This window comes from Schistocerca piceifrons, unplaced genomic scaffold (genome assembly GCF_021461385.2).
Source record: "Schistocerca piceifrons isolate TAMUIC-IGC-003096 unplaced genomic scaffold, iqSchPice1.1 HiC_scaffold_1277, whole genome shotgun sequence".
NCBI lineage: Eukaryota > Metazoa > Arthropoda > Insecta > Orthoptera > Acrididae > Schistocerca > Schistocerca piceifrons.
Genome location: NW_025727099.1, coordinates 2,501 through 7,500, shown reverse-complemented (window position 1 = coordinate 7,500; position 5,000 = coordinate 2,501). Strand labels below are relative to the sequence as shown.

The window sequence follows — 5,000 nt, the reverse complement described above, 5'->3', positions numbered from 1 at the left end:
TGATTCCCCGTTACCCGTTACAACCATGGTAGGCGCAGAACCTACCATCGACAGTTGATAAGGCAGACATTTGAAAGATGCGTCGCCGGTACGAGGACCGTGCGATCAGCCCAAAGTTATTCAGAGTCACCAAGGCAAACGGACCGGACGAGCCGACCGATTGGTTTTGATCTAATAAAAGCGTCCCTTCCATCTCTGGTCGGGACTCTGTTTGCATGTATTAGCTCTAGAATTACCACAGTTATCCAAGTAACGTGGGTACGATCTAAGGAACCATAACTGATTTAATGAGCCATTCGCGGTTTCACCTTAATGCGGCTTGTACTGAGACATGCATGGCTTAATCTTTGAGACAAGCATATGACTACTGGCAGGATCAACCAGGGAGCTGCGTCAACTAGAGCTGAGCAGCCGGCCGCCCGGGAGTGTGTCCCGGGGGCCCGCGCGAACACGCAAGCGTCCGCTCAATCATTCTGCAAACAGGAGGAGGCTGAGCTCCCCTGCACAATACACCTCGAAACCCTCTCAGGTCCCGGCGGCGCGCAGCGCCGTCCCAAGTACTTGGTCGGGTTCGAGAGAGGCGCAATCGCCCGGAGTTAGGCGAGTAGACGCTTTCGGTGCGACCACCCGTGCTCCCAACTGAGCTTGCCGCTGCCGACAGAGGCCCGGGAGCGTGCTGTCGTGGCATTGCCGGCGGGAGACAACACGCGCCACCTACGGTGACCGGCAGCTCCAACGCCAGCGCCACAGAAGGACAAAAGCCCCACTTGGGTGCCGAAGCGAACTCTCCCAGCACAGCGCACACGCCAACACATCCGCACAGCTGCGATACAAACCACCAGCGAGAACCGCTGGGGCGACCGAGCAGCAGACGGCGTCGCGGCGCCGAGCGCCGGGCGGCGGCGCATCCTCAACGCACACAGTCCTCAATCGGACCAGCACACTGCAGATGTCCACCGCGCTTCGCACCGGGCCCGCGAGGACCTACTTTGGCCGCACGGCGCCGCGCGCAGGGTGCGCCGGCGCGCAGCTGCGACGCCTGCCGCGTCCGTCGGCCGGCGCGCCTGCCACTGGCCGCCCCCACCAGCCGGCTGTAGCGCGTGCGCCCACGCACCGCGCGGCCAGCACGCCGGGAGGCGCCCCCTCACCGGCCGGGGACGGTCCCACCCAGCCACCGCCGCGTATCGCTTCACACCCAGATGCCGTTCAGTTTCGTCGGCATGGTGGGTATCGCTGGAACAACCGGTTAGTACCTCAACCTATCGTCGCCATCACCGATTCACCCCTAGCGAGAACAACCGCACCACAACGGGTTACCATTTCTTCATTTGCGTAACTTCACCAGAAAACGTAGGCGTCCATCGCCATTTGCAACTTCAACGATTATTGCATGCCTGTGTCAGGTGTCACGCCACACTACGTCTGCCCACATACACGCAACAAAATGTGCACGCCTAGACAATACGTGGAAGGTGGCCCCCGTACGTATGCGATGTCCATTGCTCGAACGACTGTCAACCGGCCTCTGTAGCATGTCGCAGATATGGAACGCGGTGCACCATGCCATCACGGTGTGTGAGGAGAGACGACTAGGTCCGAATACATCAACAGACAGCTCATGCTGATCGCCATCCACGGCGTCCGTTCCTCCCACACGTCTCTATGGCGTACCACACTGCAATCCAGCTCTCATAGGGAGACGACACGTAGCTGCGTGCACAATATTTGCACTGTATGGTCCGCCGTTTTTGGGCGCAGTCGTTGTACGGTCACACATGTGCCACGATGTATCATTCGGTACATAAGGACGAATGTGCAGTACAGATTGTGGTTTACGCGTACGACATTAGCGGACGGTTGACACAGGCCGCACCACAACGTAGCCTGAGTACGTCGCATGCGAAGGGCATTGAACATGCAAACTTGTCACCAACCACCTTGCGAAGGCAGGGGGCAAGGTGGGGACGTGGGGAGAGGTGGGGGGGGGGGGGGGCGGCATGTACGCCCTGCTGCCATCCACATTACAGTGTACAGCAGGAGCATGTGGAAAGTCAGCAAGACTTGCAAGGTGTTTAACATGAAGCGATACACAGGGGAGCGGGCAGTGCGAGTAGCGAACTATATTGCGAGGGTTGCGGGTGGGCAACACTACACTAATTGAACGAGTCGTATAACAATTACAGAGCAGGTTTAGGCGACAACGTGGGTTACGATAGGCGACAACGTGGGTTACGTTAGGGGACAACGTGGGTTACGTTAGGGGACAACGTGGGTTACGTTAAGGGGACAACGTGGGTTACGTTAGGGGACAACGTGGGTTACGTTAGGGGACAACGTGGGTTACGTTAGGGGACAACGTGGGTTACGTTAGGGGACAACGTGGGTTAGGTTAAGGCACAACATGGGTTAGGTTAAGGCACAACATGGGTTAGGTTAAGGCACAACATGGGTTAGGTTAAGGCACAACATGGGTTAGGTTAAGGCACAACATGGGTTAGGTTACGGCACAACATGGGTTAGGTTAAGGCACAACATGGGTTAGGTTAAGGCACAACATGGGTTAGGTTAGGGGACAACATGGGTTAGGTTAAGGCACAACATGGGTTAGGTTAAGGCACAACATGGGTTAGGTTAAGGCACAACATGGGTTAGGTTAGGGCACAACATGGGTTAGGTTAGGGGACAACATGGGTTAGGTTAAGGCACAACATGGGTTAGGTTAGGGGACAACATGGGTTAGGTTAGGGGACAACATGGGTTAGGTTAAGGCACAACATGGGTTAGGTTAAGGCACAACATGGGTTAGGTTAAGGCACAACATGGGTTAGGTTAAGGCACAACATGGGTTAGGTTAGGGGACAACATGGGTTAGGTTAGGGGACAACATGGGTTAGGTTAAGGCACAACATGGGTTAGGTTAAGGCACAACATGGGTTAGGTTAAGGCACAACATGGGTTAGGTTAGGGCACAACATGGGTTAGGTTAGGGCACAACATGGGTTAGGTTAGGGCACAACATGGGTTAGGTTAGGGGACAACATGGGTTAGGTTAGGGGACAACATGGGTTAGGTTAGGGGACAACATGGGTTAGGTTAGGGGACAACATGGGTTAGGTTAGGGGACAACATGGGTTAGGTTAGGGGACAACATGGGTTAGGTTAGGGGACAACATGGGTTAGGTTAGGGGACAACATGGGTTAGGTTAGGGGACAACATGGGTTAGGTTAGGGGACAACATGGGTTAGGTTAAGGCACAACATGGGTTAGGTTAAGGCACAACATGGGTTAGGTTAGGGGACAACATGGGTTAGGTTAGGGGACAACATGGGTTAGGTTAGGGGACAACATGGGTTAGGTTAAGGCACAACATGGGTTAGGTTAGGGGACAACATGGGTTAGGTTAAGGCACAACATGGGTTAGGTTAGGGGACAACATGGGTTAGGTTAGGGGACAACATGGGTTAGGTTAAGGCACAACATGGGTTAGGTTAAGGCACAACATGGGTTAGGTTAAGGCACAACATGGGTTAGGTTAGGGGACAACATGGGTTAGGTTAGGGGACAACTTGGGTTAGGTTAGGGGACAACATGGGTTAGGTTAAGGCACAACATGGGTTAGGTTAAGGCACAACATGGGTTAGGTTAGGGGACAACATGGGTTAGGTTAGGGGACAACATGGGTTAGGTTAGGGGACAACATGGGTTAGGTTAAGGCACAACATGGGTTAGGTTAGGGGACAACATGGGTTAGGTTAAGGCACAACATGGGTTAGGTTAGGGGACAACATGGGTTAGGTTAGGGGACAACATGGGTTAGGTTAAGGCACAACATGGGTTAGGTTAAGGCACAACATGGGTTAGGTTAAGGGACAACATGGGTTAGGTTAGGGGACAACTTGGGTTAGGTTAGGGGACAACATGGGTTAGGTTAAGGCACAACATGGGTTAGGTTAAGGCACAACATGGGTTAGGTTAAGGTACAACATGGGTTAGGTTAAGGTACAACATGGGTTAGGTTAGGTTACACGTTGTTGTAAGGAAAGGTGTGGGGGGGGGGGGGGGGGGGCGGGGCGGCAGGTTCGTTGATAGTGATTATAGTAAGTGAATGCTTGTGACATGATGAGATTTGTCACGTCAGGATGCACCTTTGGCTTATTAGAGGCGGCGCTCCAATTCTATGCTTGTGTCAGACCTGTGTCTTTGACTCATGTCATTGTTTGTGCGCTGTGACAGGAGGTACTATTGTGATGTTGGGTGCACCGTTGTATAGGACATGTGTGGGTGTTGGTGCCTTATCTGCGCAATGGTGGATGTCGAAAGGGTGGGATATTCTATTTTCCGCATGGACCTCCTGGTCTGGTTGTGATAGTGTGGATTGTGTAATGTGGCGGAGAGGATGCACTGGATGTTGTTCCATGCTGGTGCTTACATATTGTATGTGCGCCTGTTAGAAGCAGAGAGTGGTGCGTGATCAGAGTGTCTGGCTGACGTGTGGTTCCCATTGTGGGCAGACTCTTTCAGCATGTATACGGACAGTTGTATATATTTTCTGTAGTTTGATGGCTCTGCATTGATTACTAATCAGCGCCGTGTGTACGGGTAATCTGGTTCCAGTCCACAATGTTCTATCTGTGTACATTAGTGACAAAGACTCCCCCCATGCAGTGGGGCTCGGTCTGTTATAACTCTTCCGCGTAATATATTTGCCCCACGTTTTTGCGAGTGCGAGTGCGAGTGCAACGCGCATGGGGACCGACATGCTGATGGCTCGGTATCGGACGCCGTACAGTGAGCAACGCGATCGCGTCTCTCGCTCGTAAGTGGTACAGGTCGCGGCTCATGTATAGGGACAGCGGGAATGTCGCATATTGGAAATAACTCTTCATGAAACGCAAGTTATAGGGGTGGATTGCACTTTACGAGTGCGGGAAACGTCCGCCGTTCATCCGCTGGAGGTGCGCGTTTGGCGGTTGGGGTGGTCCACGAACGGGTGCGGGTG

The 5,000-nt window shown here is 53.6% G+C and overlaps 1 non-coding gene across 1 annotated transcript in view; it reads right to left on the bottom strand.

Annotated features, from left to right (window-relative positions):
- Window positions 1-387, bottom strand: part of LOC124731262 — a 1,909-nt gene extending 1,522 nt beyond the window's left edge. The window contains exon 1 of the ribosomal RNA XR_007008231.1: window positions 1-387. This exon is cut by the window's left edge and continues 1,522 nt beyond it. This is a non-coding gene — a ribosomal RNA (small subunit ribosomal RNA).
- Window positions 388-5,000: the final 4,613 nt, after the last annotated feature.